A 24,833-nucleotide genomic window follows, 5' to 3' on the forward strand; every position below is an offset into this window, starting at 1 on the left:
TTTCTAGATGAGCAAGTATCTGGGTTGTGCATTCAAGCTGCATCGAATTGACCAGTTTTCTGCACTCATGCATAACAGCTTGTTTGTGCCCAAATATTCAGTGGTAAAACTAGCCAGTTTGTTGGCACACATTTTACCAAATGGTAAAAGGCGGGTATGTTCCTTTTTGGATAACCTGTGACCAAGAATTCTACTATGTTGATAACCTGTGACTGAGAGGGGTCCTATCCTCTCCTTCACAAGAAGGTGCCCACTCATAAGAGGTTAATTGGGCCCTGTGAATATCTCTTCCCTAGTGTAGGACCCCTCCTAGAAATAAACAGTCTCTGGTTGCTTCTTCTTCTCCCACTCCCATGCGCCAGTTACTTCTTCCCCTCCCATTCCATGCTCCTGTTGCGTCTTCTCTTCACTCTCCATGCTCCTGTTACTTCTTGCCCTACCACCCCCATGCTACTGTTGCTGCTTCTTCTCCAACCCCGTGCTCCTGTTATTTCTTTACCTCCTACCCTGTGCTCTTGTTGTTTGTTCCCCTCCCACCTTGTGCTCCCGTTACTTCTTCCAATGCTCCTGCTGCTTCTTCCCCTCCCACCCCATACTCCTGTTACTTATTCCCCTCCCACCCTGTGCGCCTGTTGCATCTTCCTCTCCCGCCTGCTCCTGCTACTAATTCCCCTCCCATCCCGGGCTCCTGTTGCTTCTTCCCCTTCCACCATGTGCTTCTGTTACTTCTTACCCTCCCACCCCGTGCTCCTATTACTTCTTCCCCTCCCATCCCGTGCTTCTGCTACTTCTTACCCTCCCACCCATGTAATACTGTTACTTCTTATCCTCTTACCCATGTGCTCCTGTTTCTTCTTCCCCTCCGGCTCATTTAGTTGTATCATTAGTTTGTATCATTCCTTTTCCATTGTGGCCTTCCAAATGCCCTTTTTTATATGAAATTTCAGTTTGCCACTTTTCCCTGACTCCTGTTCTTCCTTGTCATTTTTTTCTTTTCGATGTTCTATCCTCTAATCATTACCTCTTATGGATTATGTGGCAGGCTTCCCTTCTACCTACTGCAGACCTTTCCTGTGATGTCTATTCTCTTTGTCATGCTGACTCTGTCTGCTCTCCATCCTCATGAACTACATCGCAATGATTCTCAGTGCTGCTTCTAGTCTGCACAATCCTCATTCATGTTGCTGGTCTTTATTTCTCCACATGCTCCTGGTCTTGCTTGTGTTTCTCCCACAACCTTGTGCCAGTGCGTGAGGGCATTCGAATGCTACAGCTGTCTTGTACGGTGATCTAGTTCTGTTCATTGGCCTGTTACCATGGTTGCGATCTTCATGAGGTATAGCACTGTGCCAATATTTTTTGCTGATATTCTGATAATGGTACTGGTGCTCCGAGTGGGGGCCATGCTCTACTTTAACTGGATATGCCATACTTCATCTTGTGTCATTAGTTTCCTGGTGCATCATGTACGATGATATTTAACTTGATTATTAAGTAGAGGTTGTAAGTACAGGGTGGGGGATGTGGGAATGCTGTGGTTTTTTTTCAATGTCATGTACACCAGTGCCTTACCACCTGTTACTGCACCATATATTGCCTTTCTCAATAAACAAGTCATAACATGTTTACAGAGTTCCTTTAAATTAGATTGCACCACTGCTCACCAAGATAATACTTAAAAAAAGAAAATTATTATTAATCACATAGGTGAAACCTAATGCATTTACCAATGTTTGTTATAGGTTGGTTTGGTTAGATTCCTGGCTACTTCTCAACTACAAGGGCAAAAGCCACTTATACCTATTAGCCCCGATATGCACCCAGCGTTGACATATAACAAAGGTATTTATAACAGACTGCATAATTTGCAACATTCTCTTTAGTTCCTCTTGTTATTGAATAACATTGCCCATTGAAAAGAATTGAGACCCGAAGCTGACTCAAAATTGTCGAGTAACTGGGGTAGGATGACAGTCCCAAACCCTCTCAAGTTGCTTAGCGTATTAGTGCCCGAACACCTAAGCATTATGAAATGTTTCGAAGTGCTAGTGCCTCCTATTTTGTCTGTTGTGGCTTAGACACATTAACTCTAGGTCGCTTATTAAAGAGAAATATTTGGCAGAAGGGACAATGAGCACAGCCAGACTGTATATCGTTATTTTCCTTGATCTAGGCATTTTCTCAGCATTCACACCAGTTTTGCATGCTTTGTGAAACATTTTGCTGTGTTGTTGTCTATGACACCTGTGTATGTTGTCTGGAAGACTATGTTTTAGGACTAACCAGAGCTGAGCAGTGCTTAATTTGAGCCAGTGGTTTCCGGAACTCCACACCAGCATTTAATTGTCAACACCAGCCTTTATAAAAGTCTGCCACATGGTGGCGCTCTTTGTTTAATACAGACACGAGCACAACAACAGTTGGTTATTAATTCAATATACTTTAAAATAAATTGCTATTATCTGCCTTCCAAGCCATTCCTACACCATTAGGGGCCTGGAACAGTCCGAATTCTCACACTTGCAGGGTTTCATGGTTAGTAGCTGTGCTGGTTCTGTCATAGGAGGCGCTGAAAGGAGCTATGGACTGGTGAAACCTGCAGTGGCCTCCTGACGAGGGCCCTGCAACTTATTTGTTTCACAAATTAACCACTGGAACTGAGTCATTGGTGATGTCATCCATGGAATGTTAGAGGAAATATTTAAGACTGACTCAAAACAGTTGGCAAAGGAGCTGAGAGAAAGAGAGAGAGAGAAAGAGAGAGGGAGGGAGATAGAGAGAGAAAGAAAGAAAGAGAAAGAGAGAGAGAGCGAGAGAGAGAGCAAACTGGGATTACGCCTGGAGACTAAACTGAGCTGTGAACAGCTTCTTCCTAGAAGAGTGTACATGAAAGTAGTGCAGGGAAAGAGTCATATTTATTTAGACCTACCCACCACCTTCCCCCTACTAGTCAAGGGAAGATCCCAAGTATGAGAAACATTGGCCAATGATTAATGTGGCGCTGTAAGGTGAGAGGGTGACCTTTCATCAATGGATAACCTTTCCACCTCTAGGCACTTACTACCAAGTCTACAGGTAGGACAGACTGAATAAGAGAATGAATGCTAGTAGTGACTGACAATCCTCAGTTAACCCAGTATTTCCCATTTCCCCTTAGAGTATGTTGGAGGATGGGAGCAGAGGTTGAGATATAGTTCAGCTTCCTCCAGAGGGAACAGCAAGCTCTAGTCTCTGAGTCTGCCTGGCTGACTAGAGTATATCAGATATAGAAATGGTTATCACAATAGTGCAAGGAGCAAGAAGCCTTTAGATCAGTCATTCTAATAGTAAAAAGAATGAGAATTAGTAAATTTTGGAGTTGGAAGCCCCTGCATTAGAGATATTAATAGCACTGAAACAAGTAAAATCAAAGAACAGGAAACCAATAGAGCCCAACAAAATACTTTAAAGGAAGTGTTGTGTAGTTCCTAATAATACATAGGAGCTGCCCATTTAGACAAAATAAACTAAGGGATTGGTGTCCGAACTGATTCCAGACACCCCCAGAGGATATGTTAGTCTTTAGACCAGCTAACTCACAGTGCCACTAACAGACCCCTAACCTTACCAAGGAGCGAATAGTTTCCGGCAACCATCGAACATGACAGCTCTTGATCCTTCAGGGATCGTGGAAACAGCACCGTACTTTTCGTTCAGTCACTTTTGCTTACTTCTTCTTGGAAAGATATACAGAATAAACGAAGGGGATGTTTTCAATAAGCATTTATTGAACCAGCATCATTCTAGTATAAAATATGTGTGCTGCGACAACCATTAGACATAAGCAGATACATCCTATTGCTATCACCAACAGAGTAAATAAAAGGTAGAATTCTACCATGGTGCTAAAACAGTGAATATATGCAGGCATATAGATACATAGCAATAATCAAGTGTACTCCTAAGATGCAAACCCTAGCTAAGTGTACCTAAGTGTACCTGACATGCAGTGCTTGATTTGTAAAATATTAAGTGCCAGGGCTCTGACCGGGAGACCACTGCAGCTTGCACCACCAATCGCCCTTATCATCTCTGCCAAAACAACTACTAATCATCTCTCTCGCATGCAAATGCGACAGTTCAGATTATTCCAGGTCCCCTGGTGAGGCAGGTAGGACCGATTTTAATGTATATGGTATTGTTAATCAACTGTTGTTCTGCTCATCTTTAAATTAGATGAGCAGCACCACCATGTGGTAGACTGTTCTATGTATGGTGTTGACAATTAGGTGCCGGTGCTGAGCACCGGAAACCAATTAAGTGCGGGTGCTTAGCACCGTAAAGCCCGGCTCAAATTAAGCACTGCTAGCATGTATGTAGGTGTGAAGCCAAGAATCCCTGTAGGAAACAGCCAACCCCATTACCTGATGGGAAAGAACGAAGGACCGCATCTTGGTCTCTAGTTGGACACCCCGCAAGGGATGTCAGGCCACTGTGTGCTGGAGTTTCTGCTTGCAAGGACTTCAGCGTCTCATGTCAGCATTGAAACTTCTCCTCTGTTTTGCCCAGCGAAGATGTGGTGCTTATATACCCAAAGGTTACCCTCAGGGGGTCTACCTGGATGTGTAATGGCACTGTGGGCCTGTCGTTCAAGGATGACGATAACAGTGACTTTTGTACAGAGTTATTATACAGAAGATGGTAATACTGCTGTGTGATACTAAGAATCCTTATGCAAAATAAATGAGGCTAGTTTTCGAAGCAAACCATACAACATTATTTCGGCATATAACTAGGCAAAAGGTCAGTGCCAGAGCTGTTTTGTAGAGCAAGGTAGGACAAATGTAGGTAAAAGGTTGTGCATCTACCTAGGCCTATATTGGGGTACATTGGGGCTCATAACAGAAGAAAAAGTGTGATTCGCATAAACTAACATTACCTGTTAAAGCACAATTGAATATTGTATTGGAAGTCCTGTTGCTTCTTTAGGGTTGTACAGATAGATGCCTATGATGTTACTCAAAGGTAAACATTACAAGGCTGATTGGAAACACGTGATTCTGAAAACAAAATGTACATTCATTTCTCCCATCAAATACACAGTCTTTTTATGTAGCTCTGAGCAGTAATTCTGTCTGATGCTCACAAGCTTATGAAATGGATAAAAGTTGTGCTAAGTAAACCTTTTCAGTTTACCATCATGGAGATAGGACAGAGTAATAGCATGTCATGATCAGCACAGCGCCCCTCCTATGTTGCCCTGTGTTGTCACAGAAGGCATATCTGTAGCAGAAGTGCAAAAGGATGGCTAGCCACTACATGTCTCCTTAGTTCCCCTCCCTGTTACTTTTTGAAAGTAAATACGTATACGCAATTAAAGATATCGTTCTCACTAGGGAAGGATGAGTGTAGTGATATTGCTTTTTAGCTTACATTCTCTGAGTTCCAATCCCCAATCACCTCCTAATGTATGGTTTGACTGCTCAACCAAACTACTGTGTCATGGCACAAATAGAAGTGCATAACAACCAATGAATAGTGCATTGGTGCATGCAGGAGGCCATGGGACACTGGTAGTAACTGCCCTCCTTTATACAACCCTCAAACAGCAAAGCAAGGGGGCCTGGGTGGAATGCCACAGCAAATGGTTATACTGGCTCCAGTATCACAGAGGCCAGTGACACACATCATCTGAAGAAATACTGTGGAAAATTGTTGGCAGTCGGACTTGGTTCACCTCCCAGAAATCCATGAGGACCCTCACTGTTTCACAGGGCATTCCTGAGCACTCACCTGAGGAGTTGTGGTCAGTTTGGGAACGTGTGCCTTCATGTGACGCGTGCTGGCCAGAGTTTACATTCATCCCTGGGACAGTTAGCGCATCTTGTGTGTTATGCGAGGAAGGCGTGTGATCGAAACGGGTCGGTAAGCGAAGCCGAGTACGGTGAGCTTCGCCTACAGACAAGATATTTTGTGCTTACTTCTTCGCCTTTTATTTCTGATCCATAAGTTATTGTTTTGACGTGTGCTGGGGATTTGTTAAGAAGTTCCTAGCTCTTACCACTGGCACTACACGTCCTTAGGTACTATTCAACGTCTCATAGGTGCCAAATCTTCCTACTTGCCCTTTCTGGCTTTCTGAATGGTAATGTAAGGAAGCAGCGCAGGTAGACGTGATGAGGGTTTATTAGTCAGAGAATGACTCAAAGGAATACAAGTTAAGTCACTCTCAGCTTGAGAAGAGTGTAGCTCCTTACTTACACAGAGTGAATGTCGTTCAGCAGTGCATATGATGCAGACAAAAACAGAAGGTCCTAGAACATAGAACATTCTGGGGCTGAGCTGGGACCACAAAGATGTAGTAGCTCTTACGCGGTAAGACGCTTTAATTGAAAACAACACTGGGGTCACTGAGTGACGTTGGTCTGTAGGGAGGAGAGGGCAAGCCCCGCCAGTCACCAGAATGTTGACGGCTCTGTTTTCAACAAAAGGTGACATTCATCACAAATCTATGTGAGAGACAGCTGTAGGAAAAGATCAACTATGCCTTGATGTGTTTTCACTTTGTTGTGGTTGCTTCTTGGGGAAATCTAAGGTGTGGTAGCTCAGAGCATGCTTAAAATGCTAAAGAGCCCAAAACAAAAAACGGACCAAAGAAACGTGAGATTCCCATCATCAATGTTGATAGTAAAAGAAAACTGGTAATAAACTTTCAATGCCCATGTAACAGGACAGCCAGGGGGCTACTGACTGGTGGCAACAAGTTTAGGCGGAGAACACTTACAGGTCTAATCACTTCCAAGTCACTTTTCCAACATGGAGGACTTCCAGGGATTTTGGTTGCCAGCATGGTAGGCCACCTGAAGGAACTAAACTTTATGCACCATATCATATAAACAGTTGGTTCTGGGTAAAATGATGGTGGTATGCCACAGGGCCATCAGCTTAGGGGCACTCACTGACCCACTGAATTAATTGCGTAAACTGGGTTTAGGGTTATGGACCCACATCAACTGTGAAACAACTGTGAAAAAACAAGCTTTGGCATGGCCAACAGGTCAATTGACAAACATTTTGGTTTTGTCAAAGGCAGAGCTATTTGCTTTAGCAGTGGTTTTTGCTGATGTTGTTCAGCATCAGGAAAACAAATGCCACGGTGGCCCTAGAAGTATACATGCAAATGCATCTACTAGAACACATGTGCATATGTCATGAAGCAGAGACCATTTTGTTTTTCGGTTTAATTTACCATTCCAAGATGGCGACACACATCTTCAAGTGGTAAATTTAGAAAAAAGTCAAGTAGGAAGGGGAAGTAAAGGACAAGCTTGGGGGTAAGGGACAGCAACATGGAGACTGAGTGGGGAAGCAGCACAACAGGCAGAGGTCACAAAAACACATGCACCCCTATGGAGCACCATATTAAAAAGAAAAATAGTAGCTCCATGAACGTAAGTAGAGGGCACACACAAGTAATTCATTCAAAAGGGCAGTAAAGAAGCTCTGTTCTGGGAAGGGGCAAACACATGAGGAAGGAAGAAAAACAGTGAACAAGAAGCAAGCACATGGACTGACAAGAAAGCCAGCCAATGGTAAGTAATGGGCTGACAGAATGCACATTGTAAGGATTAGTATTGTTCACAATAGATCTTCGACAACAGACAGTTAAAAGCTGTCTGTAGATGAAACCTAAACACAGAAACCACATGCTGCAGCAGACAGGACCCCTTCCGAGTCATTTCCCGCATTCCCTTTCTCACACCCTATACACTGTCTCCCCTGTTTCAGTCCGTCCCTGTCCTATGGTACTAGCGACCGTGCTATGCACAGTGAGCACTGAAGGTTCTAAGTTAAGGCATGTTCCTGCCTCAGTTTCAAGCTGATCTCCGTCTTAGCCTGTTGAAGTGCTTGAGCAATGCCATTTTACCACCGTAGACAGTGGTAATTGGTTAATGGTCCCTGGAAGTCTAAAGGAATGTGTTGCTTCTGAAATTAAATATAGAGGCATGTTTTTATAAATATTTTTAAATTAAATAATAGACCACAATGAAACAACAAAAAGCATACTTACAGCACAGCAGAAATGTAAGAGGGCACAACAGAACAAACAGAATACAATACAACTACAAGAAAACACATACAAATTGCAGCAAAAAATACAAAAGGTAAAAAACCCCATAAAAATATCACCACTCATTACCGCCTCTATACATCTTTCCTGATATGTTATTAAAAGATGCTACTGCCAAGGGCACATATCAGTGCCCGACAGGGGGAACAGCCATTACAACGCGGGTTTTACCACACGTTGCTATTACATCGCATGCGTTACAACGCATGCGATGTTACAACGCGTGGTAAAACCACGCATACCATTACATCGCATGCGCTTTTACAACGCATGCGATGTAAAGTGGCGGCTATCCACGTTGTTGTGAGGAAACTGAGGCTGTTTCCTCACAACGACGTGGACCTCTGACGACACAGGAAGCAGGAACCGGGAGGAGAGACGGCGACGCTGGACCCACAAGGAAAGAGGTAAGGCTGATTGTGCTTAGGGTGGGGTAGTGGTTTAGGGTAGGGTAGTGTAGTTTAGTGTAGGGGTGGGAGTAGTGTGGGTAGTGTTGTTGTGTTTTAGGATAGTGTAAGGGTGGGAGTAGTGTGGGTAGTGTTGTAGTGTAGTAGTGTTTTAGGGTTTAGGGTAGTGTAGGGGTGGTTGTAGGTTGGCTAGTGTAGTGTAGGGGGGGGAGTGTTAAATGGTAGCGGCAGTTTCAGTCGATAACCTTTCAAGTATTTGCCCGGCGGTAATCGCCTCTTATACCACTCGATAATTTACCAATGAAAGAGGCAGGCGCCGGAGACTGGAAGGCAGGAAACAAAGTTTTATTCCGTCGGAGCAGAACACATCAGATCAGACAGCAAGGTATCGTCACGAGGTGCTCTAACTGCATCTCTGAGACCTGGTCTCTTATACACTGGTTTATTGCTTTATTACACATAGTACATTCTTGAGATTCCCTTGATGCATGGGGGAATATCCCCTGAAGCCCCGGTTCAGATCCGATCCCATACATAGATACAGTAGAAGTTCCCACCCCACCCACAGTAGGAGATGGCTATTGCGCAGCAGGGTATTCCGTCAATTCCCGGGGGTGTGTGTGACCGGTCGGGTCTCAGGGGGTAGGGGCTTTGATCTACTGTAATCCCTTTGATGTGGGGTGTTTCCCTTACAGTAGGGGCAATAAACTGCATCCGCAGGGCTAGGTGATGGCCTGGGACCAGTTCGGACAATGGGGCGCAGAGGAAGGGGGTTATCAAAGGAGAGGCATGACCATGTATGGGTTGTCGGTCGGAAGTGGTTCCGTAGCAGGGTCGCGCAGAAGGAGAGGGTTTATGGCCTGTATGAGAGAGCGGGGGTGGCCGGCGCGCGGGGGATGCTTGCAGCGTCAGGGGAACGCGCTGGCGAGTGACAATGAGAGAGTGGGGTGCCTAAGATGGCGGCCGTGCATTCGCTGTGCGTGGCGCTGGGGAGAGGCAAGATGGCGCAGATAATGTTCAGTTTGTAAGCTAAATTTCCACAGTCCTCCCTTTTAACATATCTCGCCAGCTTGTCTAGTTCGGATTTATCCCCATAATACTGCGGACCTCCACCTCATAAAGGGCTTTCATCCACTCTGTTTCAAAGTTCAAAGTCTTAGGGCAGATGCAGTTCATAAAAAGCGAACATAAAGGTGGCAGACACTGAATCCCCAAGCAACATCCACATAGTATCACAATCGGTATTAGGATAAATGAAAACAGCCTCCATCCCCAACTTTTAATAGCGTCCCAAAACCAACTCCCCAGCGACCATTCTTCTTGTTCTTGATGGACCTCTGTGGACAGTCTGTGGAGGTGTTCAATTGCTTTGTAGACTGAGGGTGAGTTGTCTGGTACGTAGGTACAACAGCTGGACCCAATGATGCGGCATGCTCCTCCACGATCAGCCAGAACCACATCTAGAACGAGGCGGTTCTGAAGGGCCACTAAGCGGACGGCCTGGAGCTCGGCGGTGTTGTTGGCGAGGGCGCCAGCCGTAATGTTCATTGCCGTTTCGACTGCCTGGGTTAAGTGGCGGATGGCACGGCTGTTTGCCATTGGGCCCCAGAGTGGAACAAGGCCTTTGACTGCGTCCATGAACTGTGCTCCGGTGGAGTCGGCCTGCACAATGTCTTTGGCCCGTTTCTGTCGGTGATGGTTTGCTGGAGCCACATACGTCGGAGGAAGGACAAAGGCGATGTAGCAGGTGCCTCCCCAACCTTTCGGGAGCCAGGTGTAGGCCTTAGTACCACAGACGAAGTACATATTCGGGGAGGCAACAAAGGAGGGTGGGTCAACTGAATCCAATGTTCGGGTGATGAGGCAGGAGCTGTGGCCCACCAGTTGTGCCCCCAGGCCTTCGAGGCATACAGATCCAGTGATGTTGATGACGGACAGGGCCACTGTTGGGGTGGCGGCCGTCCGTTTTCGGAGGTAAGAGAAGGTGGGTCTGGCTGGATTGTTGAACACTTGCATTTCAACTCGTTCTTTGGCAGGGATGTCCATGTGAAAGGAAGCGTTCGATCTCAGAGGGCAGAAGAGGGCGGAAGTTCTACCAGTTTTGTTCATCCAGAACCCATGGTAGAAGTGTGACATGGTTCTGCTGGAAGTGGCATTGTCCTTGTAGCTCTCCTGCAGAAGGATCAGCCAGGCGAGGCAGGAACCATGGACAGAAAAAGGTGAAGGGATGAAAGGGATTGAGTGCCCAGTGGCATGTGGTAGCAATCCACAGATCCAGCAGTTAGTGGCGTTGGTGGCAAGATTGTGTTGGTGGAGCAACTGCACAAAAGAGTTATTCCAGAACTCCTTACGCCTTTCTCGGAGTTGGGGTGAAAGTGAGATCAGATGGTGCTCCTTCGTGGTGGTAGGTTGAACGGTGGTCAGCAATGTCTTATGAGCGGGTGTGTTCTCCTCCATGATCCAGAAGGTGACCATGAGGAGAAGGCAAAAGAGAAGGGTAATAAAAAGTGTTATAGTCTTAAAGCTGTGCATTCGGTCAGTCTTTGGGTTTTTGTAGGGGATCTTCGGACGTCCGGTTGCTTCCATCACCTTCATGTCGGGCGCTTCCATCACCTTCGAGAGACTCGGTAGCGGGCAGAACCACAGACTTTGCTTAGTTTCTCTCCTGGTGGCCTTTGAGGTGACTAGGCTACCGCTCTGAGATTTCCACTTAGCCTGTGGTCTGCTTAGCCGAAGTCCTCTCCTTTTGTCGCAAGTTATACCCTTCTTTGGATGGCACAGTGGGATCGGGATATTCAATCAATTCAAGTGTCTCTGTATCCGGGCAGCGGCTCAGGGATGGTCGGTCTTTGTCCAGAAGTTCTTCTTGGGCGGTGACGTTGTCCGTGGTTGTCAGGGTCGGTGATACCTTCTTGCAGTGGTGTGCATGCAGCCAATTGCGTTTCCCCTCCACTCGAAGAGCTGTTCGGGTGATGATCAGGACTTGCAGGGGGCCCGTCCACCGGGGCTCCAGACTCTTGGTGCGCTGGAAGTTACGCACTAAGACGAAGTCACCAGGTTGGATGTCGTGCCCGGGGCCCCTGGAAACATCGGGAATGGCGTGCAGCACCTGCTGATGGATGATAGACAACGTTTTAGTTAGATTGTACAGATAATCAGACATGAGGACGTCCGGGACGTCGTGGATGGATGTCGGTTTTGGTGCAGTCCAAAGGTTCATGGGCCGCCCGAAGACGACCTCGTAGGGGGTTAAGTGGTGTTTGGTGGGGGTGGAACGCATTGATAGCAATGCTAGTGGGAGAGCGTCTGGCCATCTTAGCCCTGTGGTGGCGACTATTTTTGCTATCTTAAGCTTCAATGTGGCATTGTGTCGCTCAACCAGGCCTGCAGATTGGGGATGGAAGACCGCATGGAACTTCTGTTTTACACCCAACCCTTTTAAGATGAGTTGGATAACTTCGGCTACGAAGTGGGGGCCATTGTCGCTCCACAAAATTCGACAAAGGCCGTATCGGGGGAAGAATTCCTTCAGTAGTACTTTTGCGGTAGTCATAGCGGTGTTGTCATGGGTTGGGTAGGCTTCCACCCACTTGCTGAAGGCACACACAATGACAAGTACATACTTCAAACCTTGGCACCTTTCTAGCTGGACATAGTCCATTTGTAGGACTTCAAAGGGGTGATTGGGCACCCCAAACCCTCCCCGGGGTACAGCAGTTCCTTTCCCAGGGTTGTGTTGGAGGCATACTAGGCATTGTTGGACTAGACGTTTGGCTGAGTCTGGTATTTTGTCGTTGTGCCAGACTTTAGAGATGAGTTCGATCATGGGGGCAGACCCTATGTGTGCGGGGGAGTGTGCCATGGTCAGCATGGGGATCAAGTATGAATCTGGTAACAACCATTTGTTCAAGTCTTTGGTTCGCCAGCAACCGTCATCGTCCTTCAATCCCACCCGGGCCCATTCAGTTAACTCGTGTGGTGTGCTGGCTAGTTGGATATCCCTAATTGTTTCCCTAGCATCCTTCCATTTCTCAGTTTGTGACCTGGTCACGTACATACGGGTCGTGGACCTATTCTCGGCTGTGGTTCGGGCAGTAATGTCAGCCAGTGCATTTCCCTGTCCTATAATGTCTGTCACCTTCTTGTGTGCCTGGCATTTGATCACAGCTAACCGTGTGGGGAGGAGGACTGCTTCGGTCAGGGCAGAGACTAGATCTCCATGCAGGATGGGTGTGCCATGAGAAGTCAAGAATCCCCTCTCTTTCCATAAGAGCCCAAAGTGGTGAACTACCCCGAAGGCGTACTGACTGTCTGTGTAAATGTTTGCGGTTGTCCCTGCTGCCAGGATGCAGGCTCGTGTAAGAGCAATTAGTTCCGCCGCCTGTGCAGATCGCTGTGTGATGCGGGCTGTCTCAACAACTGTTCGGGCTGTGGTGACTGCATAGGCAGCTGAGGTGGTGCCATCGGGGAGCTTGATGCATGAGCCATCCACCCACAGTTCTCCGTCAGGGTCCGGGAAGGCAGTATCCCGGAGGTCAACCCTACTCTTGGTTTGTTCGTCGGTGAGGGTCACGCAATCATGTATAGGGGATGCATTGGGGTCAGCGTCAGGGAGAGGCAGTAGTGTAGCTGGATTCAGAGTGGTGCATCGTTTCAATGTGATGTGGGGTGCAAGCAGAGTCAGTTCATAACCAGTCAGTCGTGCGCTAGTCAGGTGTTGAGTCTTGGTTTGGTTCAGGAGGGTGTCAACAGCATGGGGTACCAATACCGTGAGGGGGTTCGAGAGCACGATCCCCTCACTTTGTCGGATAGAGACAGCAGCGGCGGCTACTGCTCGAAGGCAGGCGGGCAAAGCTCTGGCTACGGGGTCAAGAGTGGCAGAGAAGTAGGCACAAGGGCGTTGCTTAGGGCCTATGGACTGGGTTAGGACAGACAACGCACATCCCTCCCTTTCGTGGGTGTAGAGGGAGAAAGGTTTGGTGTAGTCTGGGGTTCCTAGGACTGGGGCCGAGCAGAGGGCGTTTCGTAATTCTTTGAAGGAGGATTGACATTCAGGTGTCCAGGGGAGGGGGAAGGGGACATCCTTAGCCAGCAGGGAAAGCAGAGGCTTTATGGTAAGACTGAAGTTTGGCAACCACTGTCGACAAAAGGAGGTGAGGCCCACTAGGGATCGTACTTGCTTCTGAGTTTTGGGAACAGGGGTTTCTAGGATGGTTTGAATTCGGTCAGGGGTAAGTTTCCTCCCGTCTTTGGATAGTAGGTGGCCTAGATACGTTACCTGGGGCTGGCAGAATTGCAATTTCTTTCTGGAGACCTTGTGACCGTTCTCCGCAAGGAAGCGGAGGAGGTGAATGGTGGCTGTGACGGCAAGAGGAGTGGTGTCGGCCGCCAAAAGAATGTCATCGACATACTGTATCAACACCACTCCATCGGGTAGTTGGACTGCATCCAGTTGCCTCTTGAGGGCTTGGCTGTAAATACTGGGACTCTCAGTGTAGCCTTGGGGTGCCCTGCAGAATCTGTACGAACGGGCTTTTAAAGTGAAGCCGAACAGGTAGCGGCTGTCTGGGTGGATGGGGATGGAAAAGAATGCGTTCTTGAGGTCAATAACAGTAAAGATGGTGGCAGTGGATGGAATCAGGGTGAGGATGGTGGTGATGTCTGAGACTACGGGGTACTGGGGTATGACTACTTTGTTAACCTCTCGCAAGTCAACAATGAAACGGTAGGCTTTCTCATCCCCCTCGCCTTGCTTCTTTACAATGGGTAGGATAGGGCTGTTGCAAACATTACTGACTACTTCTTCTACCACTCCTGCCTCGACCAGGGACTCGATGATTTCCACCAATGCCTTCTCGCCTTCGGGTGATATCCGATACTGTGGAAGCTTTGGGAGCACTGCGTCCGGTCGGACGGTTATGTGTACCGGGTCGATCACCATGCGCCCTACATCTGAGTCGGTTTTAGCCCATAGATGTGAAGGTAATGTGTCGAGTAGGGACATATCAGCATCGGTTATAGAGAGCATACGCCGTGTGTGACAGGGTCTGGACAGATCTGGGTTATCGTGTAGGATGACTCGAACTCCGTCTGGGGAGCATCTGATGGTGGCTCGAAAATGTTTTAGCAAATCAAGTCCCATAATAGCATCGGGGGTGTTGGAGGAGAGCAGAAAGGTCGTGTCAGTGGTGTTATCTTCTAAGTCAAAGGAGATTGGTGCTGATAAGGGGTTAGTGGAGGGCGTTCCGTCAAAGCCTATTGAGGTTACGTGTGAGCCAGACAAGGGTGCCCTAGGAATCAGTCGTTTAGATAACGCACTACGTGTCGCCCCAGTATCTACCAGGAATGGAGATTTTGTGCCCAAGACCTTAGCGGTGACGTAAGGACCTTGCTGGTCAACACGGAGTTCGACTGGATCCCTCCCTTGCCCCTGGCGGTCCTATGCGAAGTCATGAGTGCTCTCATAGTCGGACTGCTGACACTGGTTTTGGCGGGGGCGATCAAAGGTGTTTGGTCTGCCTGGCCTGTCGTTGATGGTGTTGTTCGTGTGCCCTCGTCCCTGTCCTCTATTTCTGGGGTCATATGCTGTGTCTCTGGGGTCCCTATTCTTGTTCATTTCCAGAAGGACCGGGCACTGGGATTTCCAGTGTCCGAACCCCCTACAGAACGCACATTGATTCCCATCTAAGTCTCTCCGTCCGTTGTAGGGTGTAGGGGTATGATCTCTAGGGGGTAGCTTTCTAGGGGCGGTTGGTTGGTAATTCTCTTTCGGGGGTTCCCTTCCCATGGTCACCCCTTGCAACTGTGCTATCATTACCCTCTCCTTTAATTCCTTTTTCTTCTTCTCTGACGCCCTATCATTCTCGTTCTTCTGGTTTTCGTAGTATTGGGCCATCTGGAGAATTGCTGCGGGTTTGGAGGCTGCCCAACTACTCTCGCTGGTCTGTAGTTTCTGGGAAACTTCTGGCGACAGACCCTTTACATAATTCTGGACAAAGAGGTGGTGTCCGGTTGCGGTGGTCATGTCTTGGCCACTGTAATCGGAAAACACAGTCTCGAATCGGGAGAAGTATTCAGACACATCTTCCTGGGGTTTCTGACGGCAAGCCGTCACTATCGACCAGTCTACCTTTCTTTCTGGGATTAGAGTCTTCAGCTTTTGTACAATCTTGTCTGGGAGCTCTAAGATGGCTTTCGGGGGTTTCTGTCCTGGTTCTCGCTGTTTATCTATGGTATCGAGTTGTACCCAGGTATATCCGAACGGCTCAGTGTGGTCAACTCTCCGGATTTGTTTCCACACATCAGCCGGCAGGCATAGCCCAAAGAACAAGTCGATATCTGCTAACGTCATTATCGTTGAGCCTAAGGCTGTACCCAATTCCGTGTAGAAGGCAGTCGGGTTCTTTCTTAAGTCGGGTAGAGTCTTTCTAAAAGTCAAAATATCTTGCCGGTCCCACGGCTGATAGACCCAGTTATATACAACCCTTCCCTTCGCATCTTGGTGGTTGATGTCGTCGTGTGTTCCCTGACCCCGTGGGGGGACCCAGTAGGGGGCAGCTTCTTTGATGGGCATCATGGCATCAGCCCTTCCTCCCTGGGGTTTAGTTGCTATGGGGGTTTCTGTTTTGGTGGTCTGTCCATGTTCTTTAAGGTGTCGGTAGACCTCGAGTGTACGAGTGAAGAGGTTCGTTACATCGCCCTCTCTTTCTTCCCCAATGTCTACCTTCCTATATAGGGCCGCTAAGCCTTCGGGACCTTTATCGTGGTACCTATCCTCATATGCATTCAGGGCGTGATAACAGAGCCGTACGACGAAGTGTCGTCTGCGGCTGTCGGCATACGAGTTATACACGTCTGTTATATACTCCTCACTTTCTTTTCGCTCCACCAGCGTCCCTACTATCTTGTCAATTCCTGCTCGTTCATCCTTAGTTAATCGATTCATTCTGGTGGACTCTTTCTTTCCTATCTCATGGTCGTCTAGCGTTGTAGTCGACGTTGGGTTCGGCACAAGAGGCTCAGCCGGCGCGGAGGCCGTGAGGGCCGAGGCCCCTGTACTGCTTTCGCTCGTGTTCGGGGGTTGTGGGTGTTGCACTACTGATTGGGAGGGTGCATACGGAGGGGGCATGTAAATGATCGGGGGACCTAACAGTAATTCGTCATTCGTTCGCTGTTTGGAGGACAACTCAGGGTAGAGCAATGAAGGGGTCCTAACAGCGTACTGGCCTGAGGTTTCGGGCTCCTGTCTTAGTTTAGTTTCCCTTCTCTCCTTTATGTCTTCTTCTAACTTTCTAGCGGCAAGGTGAGCTGCCTTTCGTAATTCCTTTTCTGCTTTTACTTCTTCCCTCTTTTTCCGTTGCGTTGCTTCTTTGCGACACATGCCGATACTGTCAAGCATAGTAGGCGTCGTCTTATTGCTACGCAGAGCTATTTCTAGCGCTTCTATCTTATGGTCGTCGAAGGGTCCTTCTTGGTATATTTATGCCACAGCTTGCTATAAGCTACGGCGACTAGTCCATATTTAGTGAACATGTCCTTATTAGGGGTGCCTTCCAGTGGAGCCGGGTGGTTCACCTCTAATAAGCGGTCCGGGCAGAACCAACTACCAATCAGTGGGGAGAAGATAGGCATGACGGGTTTCAACGGGGACAAAAGTCAGCACTACCTATCTTTTCACTGCTTGCAAAGACTAGACAGAATATCTCTATTCTTCGTTATTTGTAAGCAGAGAATACCTCCAAAGAACCAATATCGAACAACTAGTGTTCGGACAATCAATCAATCAATCAATGGGGAGATAAAGATAGGCACGACGGGTTTCAACGGGGACAAAAGTCTGCGTTACCTACCCTTCACTATTTGCAAAGACTAGACAGAATATTCCTATTCTACGTTATTTGCAAACAGAGAATATCTCAAAAAGCACTATTCTTCAAAACAATCAATGTTCGGACAATCAATCAATGGGGAGATAAAGATAGGCACGGCGGGTTTCAACGGGGACAAAAGTCTGCGTTACCTACCCTTCACTATCTGCAAAGGGAGAGAGAGAGAGTATTTCTACTCCTCCCCGTTTGTAGACAGCGAATATCTCAAAAAGAACAATCAATGAGCAATACTAGTATTTCCAAAGCTTCAAACAATCAATCAATTATTTCTCAATTTGTCGTGTATCACGACCTTACCCGGACCGCGTGGACAGTTTCTCGTCTTCCGCCTCCAGCGCCCGATCGTCCTCTACTCTCCGTATTTGCCGCGGCACTCCTGATGGTTCCCAGTCAGGACCGTAGATCACTCGAGAGAGGTCTGCTCGGAATTAGTGAAGTTCGGATGATCGGCTGCCAGACGAGGGTCTATTGGGCAGGAGCTCTCCCGATCGTTGCAGTCGTTCACTCTGTCGTCGGGACCTCTCCCACTGGATCCACGTGTCGCTGATGGGCCCCACGTTTGGGACGCCAATTGTTAAATGGTAGCGGCAGTTTCAGTCGATAACCTTTCAAGTATTTGCCCGGCGGTAATCGCCTCTTATACCACTCGATAATTTACCAATGAAAGAGGCAGGCGCCGGAGACTGGAAGGCAGGAAACAAAGTTTTATTCCGTCGGAGCAGAACACATCAGATCAGACAGCAAGGTATCGTCACGAGGTGCTCTAACTGCATCTCTGAGACCTGGTCTCTTATACACTGGTTTATTGCTTTATTACACATAGTACATTCTTGAGATTCCCTTGATGCATGGGGGAATATCCCCTGAAGCCCCGGTTCAGATCCGATCCCATACATAGATACAGTAGAAGTTCCCACCCCACCCACAGTAGGAGATGGCTATTGCGCAGCAGGGTATTCCGTCAATTCCCGGGGGTGTGTGTGACCGGTCGGGTCTCAGGGGGTAGGGGCTTTGATCTACTGTAATCCCTTTGATGTGGGGTGTTTCCCTTACAGTAGGGGCAATAAACTGCATCCGCAGGGCTAGGTGATGGCCTGGGACCAGTTCGGACAATGGGGCGCAGAGGAAGGGGGTTATCAAAGGAGAGGCATGACCATGTATGGGTTGTCGGTCGGAAGTGGTTCCGTAGCAGGGTCGCGCAGAAGGAGAGGGTTTATGGCCTGTATGAGAGAGCGGGGGTGGCCGGCGCGCGGGGGATGCTTGCAGCGTCAGGGGAACGCGCTGGCGAGTGACAATGAGAGAGTGGGGTGCCTAAGATGGCGGCCGTGCATTCGCTGTGCGTGGCGCTGGGGAGAGGCAAGATGGCGCAGATAATGTTCAGTTTGTAAGCTAAATTTCCACAGGAGCAGTGTGGGTAGTGTAGTGTTTTAGGGTTTAGGGTAGTGTAGGGGTGGGAGTAGTGTGGGTAGTGTTGTAGTGTAGTAGTGTTTTAGGGTTTAGGGTAGTGTAGGGGTGGGAGTAGTGTGGGTAGTGTTGTAGTGTAGGGGTGGGAGTAGTGTGGTTAGTGTTGTAGTGTAGTATTGGTTTAGGGTAGTGTAGGATTGGGAGTAGTGTGGGTAGTGTAGTAGTGTTTTAGGGTTAGGGGTTGTATAGTGGTGGGAGTAGTGTGTTGTGTAGGAGTAGGGTTGTCACTTACCTTGCATACTTTTACCACGAGTATAGCTTTACCACGCATGCCTTTGCGTTGTAATGGCATGCGTGGTAATGGCATACTCGTGGTAAAAGTATGCGATGTAATGACATGCGATGTCATTGACATCGCGTAGTAATACCCGTGTTGTAATGGCACGCGTGGTATTAGTATGCGTTGTATCGTCATACATCCGACAGGGGGAACATCCGCCAGACAGTGTGCTGTGATCGTGCCCCTGTTTCATGTGTGCCTCAGTAAACCTGAAATCATTGTTGTAAGAAGAGTTATTAGCGCTTGAATTAATCTGGTGTAATGCCTCCCTGAGCACGCTATTAGCGCCAAGAACCACCCACCTGCATAGAGGGGCTGGCTGCCCGTGTGTTGCTCATGCCATAGCGTAAAAGCAGTGCTCATTTACAGCATCCGGGTTGAGGCTTTCCGGAAATGAGGCTACTGTGCAAAAAGATAAATAAAGACCATGGGGCATATTTACAAGCCCCTTGCGCCACTTGTGCGTCACTTTTAACATGGGAAAAGAGACGCAAAAGTGGCGCAAGGGGCTTGTAAATCTGCCCTCATGTATTTGTAGATTACTCAGCTTTCATGTCACGAAACTGAACAGATGTCTCGCTAGCGAGGCTTAAAAATGGCACTGCATTACTTCTGCCAACAAGGAACTTAAAAAAACAAGCATTTGCAATGCAATCTGTCGCGCATTACTGAAAGTTTGAGCTATTGGCGTTGCAAACTTTCAGTGTTGCGAGAGATATTGTATTGCAATTTTTTTTCTTTTTTTTTAAGCAATCGCGACTCTGCGCTTGTTGGTTTATACGTATTATGCGTATATGTTTGCGTATTCATGTTTGATGTTTTAAAGCGTTTTGTGTGTATGTTGCGTATTTGCTGGGTATGGTGTTGTTAGTCTGGGACTGTTGGACTCAGTGCGTGTGTGTACTCGTGTGTGTGCGCCCATGTGCATGAGTATTTGTGTCTTTATTTGAAACTAGACCAAGAATGTATTTGGGCATGCCTTCCCTATTTCGTTAAATAACGGTGGCAAGTCCTTTATAGCGTTTAAATGTTAAACCTCAAGGCGTTGACTTCAAACCAAAGCAAAGTAACACTGCTTTAATTCGATGCATGGTAAGACTCGTCCCACTTTACCTTCCACCCTGTGATGGAAAATATCCCAATGTGAGTACATTTGAGTACTCTCATGCGTCTTGGACTGCGCTAAATACACTGAGGGGCAGATTTACGTTTCCTGGCGCGCCAGGAAACTTGCAACACGTATCTCAATCCTTGCGCCACCACGGATGCGCCGCATTTACAATGCGGCGCATCATGGCGTAAGGAAATGCAGATACGTGTCGCATCTGCTGCCGTAAGGTTGGTGCAGTGCTGGAGTTGTGTCGCGGGCGTGACGCAACTCCAGCACTGTGCCAACCCTGCCTATGTCTGACATGGTGCGTCAAGCCTTACGCCGGCTTCAAGCAGGCGCAAGGTTTTGACGCAGGGGGTTCGGAAAAGTGACTGAGTGAAATCTTGTAGATTTCACTCAGCCACTTTTCCGAGCCGTTCCTGCGCCGGAACGCCCCCCTGCGCCAAAACGCCCAAGCAGGGCTTTACAACGTGACGCATCTCCCTAGAGCACGTTGTAAATACCCCGCAGCATGGTGCTGGCTTTACGCCGCCGCTGCGTCACAGAAGTGACGCACCGGCAGAGCGTGGCGTACGGGGCTTGTAAATCTGCCCCTGAGTCCGGATGTATCTTAAAGGCTGCTCATTATGAATCATTCAAAGACATTTGTATTGACTTTGAAAAATGTTAGGAGCTGTGCTGTCATCATTTTTACAGCGCTGGGTTTTGTACTGTCAATGGCTGGCAACGAAAGAGTTGGGCGAATTCCACAGCTGCCAAGTCTCCAAGTGGGGAGGTGGTGGGCTGGGGGGGGGGGGGAAGGGGAGGGGGTTAGGAGTTTCAGTGCGAGTTTGCATTCTATGACTACTGCTAGTTTTATAACAGATGATCAAGCCTACAAGTCCCAGAAGGCCATATAATCACCTAGACTGGAGCGGCTAGTCACAGACTTGCATTCCTTTCAGCAGGGACCGTAACAGAGTACTTTTATTAAGGTATTATTTAAAGATAAGTGGTATTTGTGGAACGCCAGATGGGGCACCAGTAACTAGGACTCCCTGAGACCAGTTTTATATCACTTTTTCTGCACCATTTCTCACCTCTGATATTACACTGTATGTTGTATTGTCTTCCCCTCCCTATTGCTCCACCTCCAGCGTTGGAGGTGTGTCAGCAGCCTTATGATGAAGCATGACACAGCTTGCTGTGTGTGAGGGCAGTTTTATAAGTTTGGTGCATTCCCACATACTCACCCACCTTCACGCAGTGTTATTATCCCTCTTCTATTTGTGATTTAAGCACCAGTAACTTGACCATCTTTTCTTCTGTAGGAGGATCCCAGGCCTCTCTAGAAGTCATCAGAAAAGATCCACGCTATAACCTGGACCAGTAATCAGAGAGGCAGCATTTGAAGATGAACGCCCACGGAAGCCCTTTCTCCAGCAGCTGCCAATCACTGCGCACTCTTCACAAGTGAACACTTTAAGGCACAATCCCTTTGCAGCACATGTTTGGATGCACAGACGCATATCAAGCCACCCAATGGTTCATTTAAATGATGAACACTACAATATTATTATATATTTCATCTGCATTGGTTCGGTGCATTTCTAAGTAAAAATAGCTTTTGGTTTTGATGGGTGGATCTTTTGCCAGAGGCATACACATTTACAAAAAATATTAAAAATGGGTGTGTTTAGTTAGTACGCGACCCGATTCTGTAAAATGCCTGTATTGTGAAAGCGTGCCAAATGAATAATTGAACGCAGCCCAGGCACATGCATGGCTTTGGGAACTCTCGGTTTGTGGGCAGGTAAAAATTTAGGTCTGTTTCCAATTATGACACACTGCAAAGCGGGACTAATTCCATGGAAGCGACAGGTCATGTCAGACCCTTTCATACCTAACGTGCTAGATGGGTCTTAAACCCAGTTTCCAGGGAAACTCGCAGCTTTCAAAGCTTCTGTATTTTGGCATTAAAGCATCTGAGCTTGTCCGCTTAGACACTGTAGGTCTGAATGCAGTAGTTTGAAAGTAAAAGTGACTGGTCTGTCTGTCCTCCACATCTAGCGATTTACACTGAGCCGTCGATAAGGACTGAATTAGCCACAGACATTAGGCACTTCAATGTTAAACGATTTTGGGCAGGGTGATCGGCAGAAAGGGGCTTTGTGTTTTAGAAGAATGTGACTCCCCCCCCAATATCTTAGAGACTAAATACGCGCAACAGTATAACAAGCATTTGCAATGGAATAGGACTCGCATTTACGCGAGACCTATTGCATTGTATCACGGACAACGGGGGGGGGGAGGCACGGACAACGGGTGTGCGGGCGGGGGAGGGGGAGAAGGCACGGACAACAGGAGTGCGGTGGGGGTAGGGGGAGAAGAGGGCGAGAAGGCACAGACAACGGGAGTGCGGGCGGGGGAGGGGGTGAGTAGGCACAGAAAAAAATTGTGCTCACAAGTACCGTACCGTGTAACACTTGAAGTAAAGGGGCCAATAGCCATGGGAGGGTACAAATGACGACATGGCCATAATGAGGAGGGACTAACAAGCCTCATAATCAATCAGAAGACAGCATTTATGAAGGACAAAGGCACAAGCCAATGAAAGAATGGGGCAGTGGCGGGGCTTCCCTCACGTAGTGAACTACAGCAGATCTTCACCAGAGCAGCGCTTTCGCGCTGACTCTAGTTTCAACCTAAAAACATCCATGGACTTTTATCTCACTGCAGAACTCAGTATCAGCCTGGTTGCTCCTTACCAGAAAAATACCAGTTACCAGAATCAATGGTCCACCCCATGGAAGTTGCACCTTAGGATGAACAACAACATGTGCATTAAACCACTGAACTATATTGGTTGGATAAAAACGTAAATAAATGGGTTAAGAGCCAAGTACAGTAATTCATTAAGTTGCTTTACTGGGATTTGAGCCAGTGATTAGTGGCAGCCGATAAATCTCTGCAGATGTGACATCAATCAACTGAGCTATTTTACCAAGATTTGGCTGTGTGGCTGGGAGGAAAGTTTTCAAATTCAACCCTGTATGAATGACACCTTATTGGAGATAACTGCTGACCGTAGGAAAACACAGGTTGATAAGCCAAAGCCTCATGGGGACTGACCTGAGCAAGTACGGTCAATGCCTGCTTACTGTCATCGGTTTCACAACCAACACAATCATTGTGAGACATTCCCTTGTGAGTCTGAGAAGTGAGGTCAAATGCCAGAATAAATAACAAGGCAATGGGAGCAGGAGTCTAAAGTTTCCTTCCCTTGTGGAACTTCCATTGCTGCACTGTCTAGTTTGGAGTGTGTTCTCAATGTTAGCAATAATTTTGGTGGTGCCATGGGTATACAGGATGACCTATATGACCTATCTACCAATTTTTGGCATGTTATTGGAGGCTGAATGCATGGCTCTGTGTATATATAGAAGGGGGATGGGAGCACACTGCCTCACCTCCCAGCACAGTTCGCCCCTTAGCATTGTGGTAAATGCAGTTCAAAATGCTTGCTTACTTGAATTTTAGCTGTAGTGGTTTACCGAAGTTGGTGCAAGTTAGTGCTGTAAATCTCTAGACACACATGATTCTGGATATTATCCTTCATCAGTAGAGATAAAAACGAACTTCATCTGGGGTTGCTGAGCAGGCTGCCACAGTCTCTCAGGTTCTGTATATATAGACATTGTCCATGCATGGCTTGTATAGCGTAGGCACCGTAATATGCACCTGCTTTACTCATGTGTTGTTGATAATGATTCATCTTAGTAGGGCAGTACTCATCGGTTTAATTTTTGCCTACAGCCACTTGCAATAAACTAGATCAGATGCATAAAAATTCCAGAAAAGCAGTTTAAGGAATTCCATCTGCCACAGGCTCCTCCCCAACTTTTTCAAATGTTTAACCTTTGGAATTTTGAGCCCCTGCTGTTGTCTGAATCTTACTGAACAGGCCACAGACAAGAGATGCTTTGTCTTAAAGTATCATCCTCTCCATTTTCAGTGCAACCCCCGTGAAGAGGGGCATCGCCTGACTATGTACCAGGTTCCCAGGATGGCAGCATGCAGCAAGTGAACTGTGTGCCAGAGTGTCTCTAGGCACTGGTATTACTCCACCTTACCCAGAATCAAATGAAATTGAAAGGGACTAGGAAAAAGACAAGATTTTATTGGCTGATTTGAGGAAATGCTCTACTTGCAGCTCTTCCAGTCAAGAGTTCCGCCATGTTGGCCCTGGTTATAGATCATCTTAGTTCATAGTGTCTGAGCCAAAGGAAGCTTGGCTTCGTAAACCAGCCCATAATGGTCTGAGAACTTTATGGGTTGGAGAGAGTTGAGTTATTCTATGATGGTGCTAACCTCATCAAGGAGCAAAGGAGCGTATTCAGACATTTGACATGGATTTTGCTCCCCACCCTGAGTTAATATAGGCTCCTCCTTGCTGCAGACTCACGGTCACGTCCGCTTAGTTCCAAAGCTCAGAGCACACCTACATGCGTAACTTGAACATTTATAGCAAGGCCCTATGCCAAGTCGACCATTCTGACTACATGGAGATCATGTTTCTTCAGAAGCTGTCGTT

The 24,833-nt window shown here is 47.5% G+C and overlaps 1 protein-coding gene and 1 long non-coding RNA gene across 3 annotated transcripts in view; one reads left to right on the forward strand and one right to left on the reverse strand.

Annotated features, from left to right (window-relative positions):
* The window catches only part of LOC146809302 (uncharacterized), a 49,427-nt gene extending 27,553 nt beyond the window's left edge, over positions 1-21,874 (forward strand). Inside the window, exon 3 of the long non-coding RNA XR_014965542.1 lies at positions 21,571-21,874. This is a non-coding gene — a long non-coding RNA (uncharacterized LOC146809302). The remainder of the gene's footprint in view (positions 1-21,570) is intronic.
* Positions 1-24,833, reverse strand: part of LOC146809301 (HLA class I histocompatibility antigen, B alpha chain-like) — a 362,969-nt gene that overhangs the window by 184,130 nt on the left and 154,006 nt on the right. The window lies entirely within an intron of this gene.

Source organism: Triturus cristatus, chromosome 7 (genome assembly GCF_964204655.1).
Source record: "Triturus cristatus chromosome 7, aTriCri1.1, whole genome shotgun sequence".
Lineage (NCBI taxonomy): Eukaryota > Metazoa > Chordata > Amphibia > Caudata > Salamandridae > Triturus > Triturus cristatus.